The sequence below is a fragment of the Podarcis filfolensis genome (genome assembly GCF_964270895.1).
Source record: "Podarcis filfolensis genome assembly, chromosome: 12".
Taxonomy (NCBI): Eukaryota; Metazoa; Chordata; class Lepidosauria; order Squamata; family Lacertidae; genus Podarcis; species Podarcis filfolensis.
The window spans coordinates 10,819,746-10,834,084 of NC_139614.1; the positions used below are offsets into that span (position 1 = coordinate 10,819,746).

The 14,339-nt window shown below is 40.9% G+C and overlaps 1 protein-coding gene across 16 annotated transcripts in view; it reads right to left on the reverse strand.

Moving 5' to 3' along the window:
* Positions 1–14,339, reverse strand: part of TRAK1 (trafficking kinesin protein 1) — a 148,197-nt gene that overhangs the window by 114,438 nt on the left and 19,420 nt on the right. The gene's annotated exons all lie outside the window — the stretch shown is intronic.

Consider the following 14,339-nt stretch of genomic DNA (forward strand, 5'->3'; position numbering starts at 1 on the left):
GTGCTTGGAAAGATTGTTTTGTGTGACATTTATAATGTTATAGTCTGAAATTTGCAAATATTTACATCATCTTGAACTTTTAAGAATCAACTGACCTCATCCTTAATATTAACTGCGTAATAAAAAGTTACTTCAGAACTGCAAGTGAAAAAGAGATCTCTGTTCTTCCACATTAGATGCATTTTATCATTGCTACCCCAGCAATTTTAAATCCAAGACAGATAGTTTTTAAGTGTTTCATTTTCTCAAATTAATAAACTTAGAAATGCAATTTAAAATGTATGATATCATCCACTATCAAAAAAAAACCAGAACGAATTGCTACAATCCAAACCAGAATTTAGGAAGGGAGGGGGAAAACTATTCAGAGTATCCTGACAGTCTTCCAATTTATTTTTCCCATGACACTTTTGTTAGAGGGCAAGCTACATTTGAAACAAACTGAACTTTCCCCTGGCTAGATGCTAATGACAACTCCAGAAATAAATTGAAAATGCTTGAACTATGTTCACAATTACAGCACCACTCACCCAATGTACAGGATTTCAATTTTAAGAGTGTGGGGAAAGATCAACTTGCTTCCTGCCTCTCTAAATGGTTACATAGGACTGACTCATATATAATTATTATATTACTATATATTTATTCATAGCCTGACTTCCTCCATGACAGGAACCCAAGGCAACTTACAGATAAAAACAAGAATCGATAAAAACTTTTTTTCTTGATTTTACTGTTTATCTTTTGTAATTTGCTTTGAAGTTTTCTGCAATCAAAGAAGTATAAATTTTATGAAATAAATAAATGAAGGAATTAAAAAAAATAGAAAAATCCATCATTAAAATACAAAAACTGATTTATACACACATATAAAATCTGTTTAAAACATACCAATAATTACAATAAAAACAGCACTGTACCAGCCCTTTCACTAAAAGAAGTCAATTCCTAAAGGTCTGTTGGATAGAATCACAGAATTGTAGAGTTGGAAGGGACCCTAAGGATCATCTAGTCCAACCCCCTGCAATGCAGGAATATGCAGCTCTCCCATACGGGGATCGAACCTGCAACCTTGGCATTATCAGCACCACGCTGTAACCAACTGAGCTATCCAGGCCCATATATAACTACTATAGTGCTGTCCATGGACCAGTATATCAGGCAAATGCATTCACTGCTAGCAAGGTGCAACATGAAGACAGAACCAGCTGTGATAAGTCTGCATTACCCTGCAGAGATCCAGTGCTTTCCTGAAGACTAGAGTACCAGATCTAGGGGTGTTCCTCACAAGAACCCTTTAAATACCCATCTCAGCCTGGGAGGGAGGTGAACACTGCTAAGTAAGGACTGAACACACACATTTATTATTCCAAAATCCTTGTGAAAATGTAAATTACTAGAACTAGGCTGCTGCCATCCAGTTTCCCCAACCACACACACATCTGGCTAAATATCTAGTTTACAGATATGGTTCTCTTGATACAGGAAGAACACAGAGCAGCTAGGGGGAAGTCGCATTTCTGCTTTGCCAGGGGCAGAAATAAACAGAGATTCCTTTATAATAATGATACATGTCTAAATTGGAATTTCCACATGATAACTAAGCTGTCTATATTAAGCTGATCCCACAACAACTAAATTAAGCTCCTGAGCGTCTTATAGTTCATCTGAGTTTTAGAGCTTTGGCAGGCAGCTGACTGTTCTTGCTGTATCTTCTGTATTGGAAACTTTCCTAACTGTTTCATTTTCCAGCTACTTTGTTCTATAACAGTCACCGCACCAAAGCAGAGGTGTGATAATTATTATATTCAGGCGCCAGAGTACAAAGATACCTCCCACCCTGTGGGATAATCCTAATAAAATTAAGCCTTGACCAGAAGTTCAAAGCAGTGAGACCAGATATGTTTCCTTTCTGAAACTTGCCAGCTGAAAAGAGTTTCAGTCAACTGTGAATCTGCTATTTTCCTAAAACAAAGACATGCTTCAGGAATGTTTTCAAAAGGCTTTGAAGTTACAGCATGAATGACAAGCACCACTAGAATTTGAAGTGTGGCTCTGCTTATTCTCCTTTTCCCTACTGGATTGTAAACTTTTTATGTTGAAGCACTTTACAAATAATAAAATCAAAGAAGAGCTTTAAATGGTGTGTGTTATTTGGAATGTTTAGAAGTAGATACCGTAGCAAATATTAGAACTGAGATTTGATAATGGACAAAGCCCCAAGGGGATCATTGCAGAGATAATACGGTTCAAATATATTATTAATTCCTTCCCACCCTCCATACTTCGTTTCTCACTCCTACAATGTTTGCAGTAACATTACTGGAGAGGAAAATGAGATATTCCTGTGTACTAAACCTTGTGTTAAAATAACCTAGAGCTGTCTACCTCACCGCTGGTATATGACTAAACCTTTCAAGTTCGCCTGTAGCTTCCCATTCATTTTTGATTTCCTGCCAGGATGTACATGTCATCATACTGGATTTGATTTTACAGACTTTCCAACACTGGGTCTATTTGGTACACATGTTAACCATGTGCTGCCCTCCAACAGTATACAGATTCAAAGCATCTCAATGTCGACCACACACATGTATGCAACAAGGTGCTCATGCTTTGAATCAAGTAGGAAAACTGCTGCAAATTTCACTTCTGATATTATCCCCTAGCTTAGAGAGTAAGTACAAAACTGAAAAGTTTTCAAAACTTTGTATCCAGCAATGGTGAACTATACATTAAGTAGTGAGCATGAATATATTAAAAGCATTTTATGAATCGCCAGCCACAAGAATCTCAGAGATTTACAAACATACCATAAAAACTGAAAATAGTTTTTTGTTTTTTTAACCTAGCTAAACAGATTTTTAAAACAATCCAATCAAACACTATGGATGAGACCTTTTCACCCAGCTGGAAAATTTATCTATCCTTACTGATTGTACCGTTTTATAATAGCAATATCAGTGGGGAAACTGAAAGAGACACACGCTCTAACTTTTGTAACCTATTAAGCACAGTAAGCACTGCCGTCACCTGTCACTTTATTTCATAATTAGGCTCAAGTCTGGTTCAAGGGTTAAATGTAGGTTTTTTTGCTCTTCACCCACTCCTGGCACACTTCCAGGAGCTAAGCTATGGTCTTGCTCAGCACTGAATCCAAACTTGGGCTCTGCTTTGTCTCTCTCAAATAAACCACATGTTGCGGTCAATATTTGTTCTTGATGGTAAAATAAACCCCAAGCCCAGGTTTGGATGCAACACTAAGCTGAATCAGGACTTTGTTCTGGCAGCAGAGGTGAAGCTACATGTTTGCCTTTAAACCATAGTTAAGTTTAAGTTTAACTATGGTTTAAAAAGTGGTGTACAAACACTGCCATTGTGTATCATTTCAATACCTAATGTTCCATTTTATCTGGCAGAGGTTATGAGCCAATATTTCTTGGCTTAAATGTATCAGCCAACATTGTTATACCACTGTGATGTTCCATTTGCAAAATACCATATTCAGTGTTAATGAAGTGACCATATATGCTAGTGTTGGGTAAGGAGTGAGGAGAGAGCCCTGTCATGTACCTACCGCTACAAATTATCTCATCATATTTTTTAAACTCCTTCCAGCATTACAGTGACAGACTCCCTAGATTTTTACCCAGCAGGAGCCAACGATGGTGCAAGGTGGTGCAAAATACAAACGTACAGTTCAAAGGCAAATAATTCAGTACTGAGTTCTACAACAAAACTTCTCACCCACTCTGAGATTTGCATGATGATCCGTTTTTAGTCTACTGATGCAAAGCTTTTGTTTATGAACTATTCCTGTCTATTCTCTAATCAGGCATTTGCACTTTCAATACAAAGTTATTCGTACATGTGCTTCCCCCACTCCAACTCAGCAACCTCTTCCCTCCCCCACGAGCAGCACTATATTTTATTAAGGTCATTTCAATGTAACTGTACTTTGGCTCTCTGTCATGCCATTCATTCTGTGGCATTTGGCTCTTGGGAGAATATTTATACAGGCCAATAGCAACACTCAGTCTGCAGTGTTGCTGTTCTGTTGCCGTTTTGACATTTCGCTTCAGTTCATTCTTCCCACCATAAAAAGAATCTAAATCTAAATCATCATAGTGCTGGCTTCCTCAAAACAAAGTCAACGGAAGAAAATTAGAACAGCTAATTATGAAAGATGGGGCCAGAGAGGACAGCTCTCATTTTACTCAAGACGCTAAATACAGTACACATTAGAATCAACTGGAGGTTTTGGGGTGTGTTTTTTTTCAAATCAAAGAACAACACAGAAATACGAAAATGACACCAGAGCCAGAGAGAGGTAATTGATCTTAATTAACAAAGCTTAGTGGCAGAAAATCAACAAAATGTGTATTTAAACACAAAATTTGAATTTGCAACGATATAAATGTTATTAAGTACAATTTTAGTCCACATTTATCACGGGATCTCAAGGTGTATTACAGCATGTGTAAAACATTAAGAATTCTAGGCAATTTAAAGTAGATAAAAACAGTGTTGAAAAGTTCTATCACAAAACACCCAAAAAATGACGCAGCAGTTACCAGCCCATAAATGCATGGACAAACTGATAGTATTCACTTGACACTGAAAGAAAGTATCAGTGCTGGTCAGATTTACAGCAGGAGGGCATTCCACAGTCAGGATACCACCACAGAAAAGGACCCATGCTATGTCACCTGTGCTATGCCACAGGAATGGTTATTCCTGCGGGATAACCAGCGACATATAACCAACATGCTCAAGTCTAACTAATGCAAATAATAATAATAATAATAATAATAATAATAATAATAATAATAATGGTGCCATGGGCTTTGAAAACACTCAAACTCAGGATGCAAGGGAGAAACATGCTAGGAGGAAGGCACGCTTGACAAATCCACACTGTGATCAACTCCCACCCAGAAACCATTGTCCCCACTGTGGAAGGATGTGTGGATCCAGAAATTGCCTCCACAGTCACTTACGGACTCATTGATAAAACCATGTCTATGGAAGACAATCTTACTCGGCTATGAGTGATTGCCAAAGAAGAAGAAATAATAATAATAATAATAATAATAATAATAATAATAATAATAATAAATAATTTTATTTATACCCTGCCCTTCTCGGTTTAAAAAGCGGGCTCAGGGCGGCTAACAGCAAATATAAAACATAGATTAAAATGCAACTTAAAAACAGCATAAAATACAACATAAAATACAGCATCAATATTAATAAAATTCAAAAATTCAGGGGCCATGGGGGGGGGACCCAATTCAGTAGACATCAAATGATCACCAGGGCTAACTGGCCAAGTTGATCCAATAGGGCTAGCAAGGAGACCAGGGAAGAATTTAAATGTGGGGTTCCAGAAAGGGTTTCTTCATAGAAGAGGAAAGGGAAAAGGGGAATACAGTGGTACCTCAGGTTAAGTACTTAATTCATTTTGGAGGTCCGTTCTTAACCTGAAACTGTTCTTAACCTGAAGCACCACTTTAGCTAACAGGGCCTCCTTCTGCCGCAGCCCCACTGGAGCACAATTTCTGTTCTCATCCTGAAGCAAAGTTCTTAACCCGAGGTACTATTTCTGGGTTAGCAGAGTCTGTAACCTGAAGCGTATGTAACCTGAGGTACCACTGTAGAGGATCAGGCTAATTCAAATTGAAGGCCAGGTGGAATAGCTCTGAAGGAGTTCAAACCATCCAGTATGATGTTCTACCAGGTTTAGCTATGTCACTTCCCCTTCCCTGGGACGAAATAGGTAATCAAGCCTTTTTTCCCTTCCCCAGTCTACCTGAGAAACTTGGCATGTGAAGAGGTTTGAGCTGGTTGCTCCAGCTCAGCCACATGGCTCTCACCAGCCACTCTTGAGTTACCTAGGAAATTCTTAACTAAGCTAAGTTTTGCCGTCCATGCAACTTTTCTGACTGATGTACAGAAAAGCAAGGGTAGCCCCATGTAAAGTGCATTAAAGGAATCCAAATGGGAAGTTAACAGATTATGGGTCGCTGGGATTGGTTAACTTTGTTCAGGAACAGCCATGGTGGGTAAACCAGGCAGAGCTTGGCAAAGGCACTTCATGCCTCTGAAGCTATATAGGCTTGCGTAATGTTTAGGAGGGTTTGCTGGTGGTGTGGTTGTTGCTGTTAATTTTTGTATCTTTTGTATCCTATGATTCATGTGGAACTTGTTTGATTTGGTTGTGTACTTTTTGAAGTTTTATTTATTGTTTATGACTACTTATGTATTTTTTAAATATGTTGTAAAATGGCTTGAGCATGGTTTTAACCATACAAATAAAATGATTGATTGGGCTTCTTGTGACGAAGCTAGATCAAGGAATACCTGAGACTATGCACCTGAACTTTAAGGGAGAGTGTCACCCCATCCAGAACAAGGTGTTTAACCAATTCACTGACCCTAGAACTACCCACTCAGAAGTCCTTTGCCCAGATAGGATTCAGTCTTAGTTTATGGACACCCAGTCGACCAATTCCTAACACAGGGGGTTCTCTCATAACTAATCTGTCTTTCAGCCAAATCCTATGCATGTTTCCTCAGAAACAAGACCCATTGAGCTCAAATGCAACATACCTAAATATCTGTTAAGACTACAACCACACTTTCCTTTATGTTTTCTCCTATAGGTTTTACCAAATTATCTGTCATGAATTACCGTATTTTTCGCACCATAGGATGCACCGGACAATAGGACGCACCTTGTTTTAGAGGGGGGAGAACAAGGAAAAAAAATTCTTCCGCTCTCTGCCCAGCGCCCCTTCAGCGAAGCGGCAGGAGGCGCTGCGCAGAGCGTGGGAGAATTTCCCCCCTCTTGTTTTCCCGCTCTAAAACAAGGTGCCGTTTAAGGTGCGTTCAGGCGGCTACCTTGGAGGTTCCTTTCGACCTGCTCTTTGGGGCTGGTGGGGGGAAGCCCACCACCAGCCCCAAAGAGCAGGTCAGGGAGCAGCGGAAAGGCGCAGCGGAGAGGCTGCTGCCATAGTCACGCGTCACTTCTCCAGCTGGGAGAGGGCCGCAGGGCTATGGCTTCTTTAGCCCCGCACGCGCTCTCCCGGCTGGAGAGGTGGCGCGCGGCTATGGAGGCTCCTGCCGTAGCCGCGCGTCACCTCTCCAGCCGGGAGAGGGTCGCGGGGCTATGGCGTCTTCGCTCCATAGGACGCACACACATTTCCCCTTCATTTTTGAAGGGGGAAAAGTGCGTCCTATAGAGCGAAAAATACGGTACTTAAGTTTGACCTACATTCCGTAAGAAAAGATTGCTCAAATGCAATCCTCTCGAGTTCATGCAGCAAATATCCTCCCAATTCTAAGAACCACCAAGTCTAACTGGACACCAGCCTAAAGAAAAATAGCTGAAGCATTATTACTTAGGGAAGTAAGATGGCTGCCAAATCAAATTCCAACTACCCTTTTGTGTAACGGTAAGTTACTAGAGCACTTAAGATGAGCCTCAACAAAACCAACAGGATCCTGAAATAAAATTACTTACTCTGAGAAAGATTATCTGCTTTAATGCTGGCTAAACCACTCCATCCTTCATCATATATAATATTCTCCAATTCATAACATGAAAAGACCACTTGTAAATCAATAGCAAATACCATACCATGGGAAGAACACAGTATTGGATTGATGTTCTGTTGTGATCCGCTCTGAGATCTATGAGTGTAGGGCGGCATACAATTTTAAAAGTACCAACCAAGACCACATTTGTCACTTAATCAATTGAGATAAAATCCCTGCCAAAAAAGTTTATTTGAAAGTTCCATTTTCGACGTCAGAATCTTTTTTAAAAAAGTATCCAAAGCAAACTATTCAGAGTGAAAATGGAGCTTTGTCAATGCTTAATGCCTGTTAATGTGTTGCTAATGAATAAACTAATGAATTCCAGCAATAGTGACTAGGACAGGTGATTTCTAACACTTTAAGAAGCAGTAGGTCAACTCTACATCATATTTAAGCTCTCTCTGGATTAAAATGTAGAGAACTGAATGCATTAAAACAGACCATGCCTCAAACTGCAAAACCACTAAGCATTTTAAGAATAATTGCAATACATGAGTGTATATATAGATTTAGAAGTGTACCATATACATTTGCAATTAGGGTTTACTTGCAATGTACAACTTATTGATTCTAAAACAATTTTCCTATCTTCGGTAAATTTAATTATAACTGTATGCAACAAAAAGGCACCAGAATGACATGCATGAAACCCTAAATTTTCTAAACTGTAGAATGCTTTTTAAGAACTACCGGTAACTTATTTCCATGTCTATAGTATAATTTTTAAAGTTACATATTCGGGTGCACCATTACTAAGCAAAAGCTTCTTTAAAAAGAAAAGGCAGTGGGACACAGCAAAGTATCTTTGAAATAAGAAATAGGACATAGGGTGGGCAGGCTGGCTGGCTGTGTTCAATTATGCAGGTTTCTTACAGAATTGAACATATATTTAGTGGATAATAAGGTCCAATACTTGAGCCTGCAGTGACTCCCTAGCCTCTAATAGCAACAGCTGTGGAAGGTAAAATTTTAGGCCTTCAGCCTAGATAGAATCTGGCAGCTACAGATGGCAATCGGCTGCTAGAGCAGTCTCTGGACAGCTTTGTGGGTCAAACTAAACAAAGTACTAATCTTCGCCAAAATGTAAACTGAGTATAAGCCAACAACCTTAAGAAACATTACAATGGCTTTCATTGTTAGCGTCATCTGAAATAATCTCCAAATGACAAGGAAATCAAAGGAGAATGACGTAGATGAATCCATCAGTTTATGTTCATCATATGTTGCCGTCAAGAAAGTTTGTTGTATCTATAACTGCACAAGCTCCAAGGCATTCTATATAAATACTGTAGGATCTTCACCTATTCTTCCCATTCAGGAGGTGCAAAGCATAGCCTGATTATTTAACCTCTTTCAACAATTAACTGATCTAGGTGATGTGAACTTTCTGAGTACAGGAATCCCACACTTACACTCTGTGCATACACATGAAATTGAATAAAGTGGGGAGGGTGCTGTTGAGAGAGGCTGCTGAAGCGGCCATCCTGCCCAACTTCCTCATTGACCTGGGGGTCAGTGGGTGGCTGGGTCCCAGTGCCCAGCGCCACTGTGGGGCCTCTAGGCACTCTCCATTTTAGTATTGGAAGTTGATGGAGACTGTTTCTTTTTCATCTAGTTTCTGTTCCACCTCCAAGAAATAATATTGCTGCCTGCTTGTGGGAGAGGGCGATGGTGATTGGAGGGCAGAGGGATTCTTGGATGCTGCCCAAGGAACAAAACTGACATGAGTGAGCAAGAGAGGGAGGGAGGGGGCAGGGAGGCAGGCAGGCAGGGGTAGGCATGGAGCATCCCCCAAACAACAACAACAAGAATAATTAGAATTAGAATTTATATTGCCAGGAAGCAAGTGAAGGAGAGTGGGGGGGGGCGAGATACTCGGAGAGGCTGTGCAAGCTATTTACCCCTGCTCTCCAGCTCTCTCCCACTTTGGTGCCATTTCCTGGTTCAAATCATTTATTATTATTATTTTGTTTCACGGAGACACACATGGCTGTGCACAAGTGGAATGCACATAAGTGGAAGGGGGGCTCTCTGTCTGCGGGCGGCCTAAGTTTTCTTTCAACTCTGAAAGAAAGTAGAATTTTATCACACATAATTGTAATATACTACTGCCAGGACATCAGTAAAGGATTTGGGTAGAGAGCAATTGTGGCTAAGGGATGCGGGGAGTGATTAAATAATTAAACTGAGGCAAAGCAGGTGGGTGGTCTCAGATAAAATTTGGTCTAGAGACACTTTTAAAATATTGCTGCTTTAAAATTCTCATTAAGACAAGGATTTTTATCCTTTTCAATATTTTATGATTCAAAAGTCGTTGTGAGCTTTTCCTATGCCTTCTTTGGCAAGCTTGGCACGAACCTGAATTCTAACAGCTTACCATAATAATGTGGCAGGCTGAGTGATATTATGCCAACTCTGACCATCCACTCTCCACGAATATTATCTCGCCAATCAAAACACAGTGTTTAATTTCTGTCACAAAAACATTCTAATTATTAATCAGATCATCACTGGGGAAGAATGGAACAGTTAACGGCCCATTGCTCAGGAATGAACACAGTCTTGTTAGGCTTGAATACATTTACTGTACTGAGTAAGTCAGGAAGCAACAATTACCAGCGAATTATTAAAGAGAGCCTGGAATGCAGTAACTGCCTATGCAGGGCCTGAGGGGTAGCTTCTTCTAAACATTGAGCAACACGATGCGCTCATGCACCTTGCCAGACAGAAAAGGTTCTGCAAAAATACACTAATCGCTCTGACAACTGTGTGACAAGGAGGGGGGGGGGAATATTTGCAATGCACTCATTACAAACACAGGAAGCCGTCTTTTACTGAGTCAAACCAATTGATTCACATTGTTGGGTGTTGTCTAGGCTGAATGGCAGAAACTCTCCCAAGAAGAGCAGATTAACATAAAAATACCTGGCATGCCCTATCAAATTTGTGCTGGTCACAACTGTAACTAAATGCACGTGGGTGGTAGGGCTGGGCGATATGATGTATCACCAGCTAAACATCACAATATAGTGATACATCACAATGTTGAAAAGGAAGAAGCACTGGCCCAGGCCCCGCGAGGTACTGGGGTGAAGCTGCCATTACCTGGCACAGGGAGGAAGGAGGCAGCCCACCTGCTCAGCCAAAGAAGGAAGTCAAGGTGCCAGCCGGCAGGCAATATACCACCGGGTCAAAGCACCATATACCACAATATACCACTGGGTCAATATACCACTGTGGTCTGGCCCCCAATACAGTCCTGGACAATGTATTGATACATCACCCAGGCCTACTGGGTGGCGTCTTTTCTTGTTGTGGGTATCTATTATTATTTAATTGTCTTCCCATTCATTCCAATACAGTGGTACCTCAGGTTACATACGCTTCAGGTTACATACGCTTCAGGTTACAGACTCCGCTAGCCCAGAAATAGTACCTCGGGTTAAGAACTTTGCTTCAGGATGAGAACAGAAATCGTGCTCCGGCAGCGCAGCGGCAGCAGGATGCCCCATTAGCTAAAGTGGTGCTTCAGGTTAAGAACGGTTTCAGGTTAAGAATGGACCTCCGGAACGAATTAAGTACTTAACTCAAGGTACCACTGTACAGGGAGACTAGTTACTCCAATCTCCAATATTTGGTCCACTCTGAACAGAGCAGCGCTTGATTCAAGGCCATCTCTTAACCACCCAATAGCGCTGATTTGGGGCCTACTGTCAACCCTACACCTGTGGAGCTATCTGAGGGGACTGCAGGGGCTTTTGCACAAGATACGTTCCTACACTACTTCCTAATCTCCTCCACCCAGCGGATCTAGGAGTTAGAATTGCAATTCCCATATGTAAAAAGAATGCTAGTTTCATGACATGTTCTGAAGTCCCTTTGAATATTAACAATGGAATAAAGGCAGCATACATTAAAAAAAATAAAATCAAATGGCTCTGAAGTCAGATCACTCTTCCGCAGGGGAAACTAAACTAGCTGAAAAAGAGAATGTGAAACATGTTGGAGCTTAATAAACTATTCTAAGGAACACCTTTTGAAGCTTCGGCTTCACTTCACTTCCTTGCCCCTGGGCAACCTGTCTCAACTAACTGTGTAAATGGGCTCAACGAGCTTTTCTGCAAACAAAGGCATTGTTTCACACCAGAGGTCTCAGCAGACCTTCTACACCATGGGTAGGCAAACAAAGGCCCGGCGGCTGGATCCAGCCCAATTGCCTTCTAAATCCGCCTGCGGACGGTCCGGGAATCAGCATGGTTTTTACATGAGTAGAATGTGTGCTTTTATTTAAAATGCATCTCTGGGTTATTTGTGGGGCATAGGAATTCGTTCATTCCCCCCCAAAAAATATAGTCTGCCCCCCCCCACAAGGTCTGAGGGACAGTGGACCAGCCCCATGCTGAAAAAGTTTGCTGACCCCTGTTCTACACACAAAGAGATGTTCAATGTAGCAACACTATAAGGTGTTTAGCACCAATACAGTGGTACCTTGGGTTACAGACGCTTCAGGTTACAGAGTCCACTAATCCAGAAATAGTACCTCGGGTTACGAACTTTGCTTCAGGATAAGAACAGAAATCATGCAGCAGCGGTGCGGTGGCAGCAGAAGGCCCCATTAGCTAAAGTGGTGCTTCAGGTTAAGAACAGTTTCAGGTTAAGAATGGAGCTCCAGAACGAATTAAGTTCTTAACCCAAGGTACCACTGTAATGGTATTTTCTTCTCCTTTCCATCTTGGTCCACTGCCCCCCCCCCCAAGCAGATAGCTGGGGACTAAGAGAGGATTACAGTGGTACCGTGGGTTAAGTACTTAATTCGTTCCAGAGGTCCGTTCTTAACCTGAAACTGTTCTTAACCTGAAGCTCCACTTTAGCTAATGGGGCCTCCTGCTGCCGCCGCTACATGATTTCTTTTCTTATCCTGAAGCAAAGTTCTTAACCTGAGGTACTATTTCTGGGTTAGCGGAGTCTGTAACCTGAAGCGTATGTAACGCGAGGTACCACTGTACCTAACTTGTACATTCAGGATTCAAAGGAACAGCTATATTCCTAGCTGCTCCAAATGTTCTTCTGACGGCTGCAAACATTTTCATTCTAAACCATTTTATGCATAAATTGTTATTGTACTCAGTATTACAGAAGGCTCATTTTCCCTAGTTCAGCTGTTCCCAAGTGAAAAACAAGGAATTCCCACTTGCTCAAAACTTCACCCACTTCAGGGAGAAAGAGTAGCAGAGGCTTATAGAAAATGCAACATTTGTCAGAGTTTTCCAGGAGAATATTATTCAGAAAGACTTTCCAGTTAAGCAGACAAGCTTAAGCCAATGCTCAGTGACTAATCCTTTTAAAACTTCCCTGGCTCCTGCATTTTAATAGCAATGGTGTGGCAAGAAGAGACATTGTTATTTTCAGAGGGACTCTAAAACAGCAAATGGCGCATATTCTAATTCATAAACAGAAATTCTATGGATCACCCCTGTAAGAGTACCGTTCAGCAAAGTTATTTCCAACAGAATCGATAAGAGACTCAAAACGTTCATTGTTTTATAATCTTGTTTATACAGCAACTCCTATGCTAGAGCATGCTACATGTATTTTAATAGCACCACAAACTAGATCAATCACCAAAAGGTTTGGTTTATTAGCCAATGGGGACAAATATTAAAAGAGGAGCTGGTATTGATTAAAGGACAGAGCTGTTTATTTGAGGCCATTCTGTTGCTGGGAAGATAGAATAGAAGACCACTTTTTCCTCCTAAAAATGCATGGTAAATTTATTTTACACTTCCTTGATTAACTTCAGAAGTACACATAATATATCACCTGGACTAAACAACTTGCGATCACTGGAGCAAAAATAACTGCATCCAAATATTCTCCGGCTATAGCTGTGGCACAGGTCTACAGAGTTGCACTTTTGGACTCATAAAACCACTTTAGCCATGGCAAGTAAGGCCACACAAAGCCACAACAGTTGTATTCTATGGAGGGGGAAAGAATCATGGAGCAAACTGGGTACTGGTGGCTACTAATCAGCTGTTCTCAGTGACCATGTCTGGCTTTTGTGGCTGCATTGCAGAAAGCCTGCTCTAAGCTACAGATTCTGTACTCACCAGCAACAGGAAATTGCAGACAATGATAGCTATAGGGAGATGCTTGTGAACTCAGGGCTCTTTGGAATTACCATAGTTCTATTCAAAAGTATAGGACTTATTTCCATTCATTTCTCTGTCTTATATCTAGGTTACAGACCAGCTTTGAAGATTTGGGACTATACAATGGACTTGCCTTGAACTGCTCTTTTTTCCTTGTTTTCGTCACTCCCAGGATTTTCTCATTTAACACGGAAGGGTTTGAATTCTAACAAATAAAGAATACTCCCCTCCTCAAATGAGCACAAGAGGAAAGGGAAGACAAGGGAAATCTGTTCCATGGAAAAGCCATTTGGCAGACATCTCTCATTTTCCACAGACTCCATTACACAATATGCAAGGAGTCTGGAAAAGAGCCCAAAAACATCCAAGACAGACATTTAAACTGCCTAGTAATAGGCCAGCTGGTGTTCCCTGCAGAGTGATCTCATCACCACATCATGCGAATATTCCTCCTTCAAAAATTCACCATGAGAAGGAAAAGGGACTGAAGAATCATCCATTCATTCTCATAGAACTTTATTTTAAGTGCAAAAGAAGTTTTGTGCAGAGAGAAAATAAGTGCAGACATATATGGGCATGGTGGGA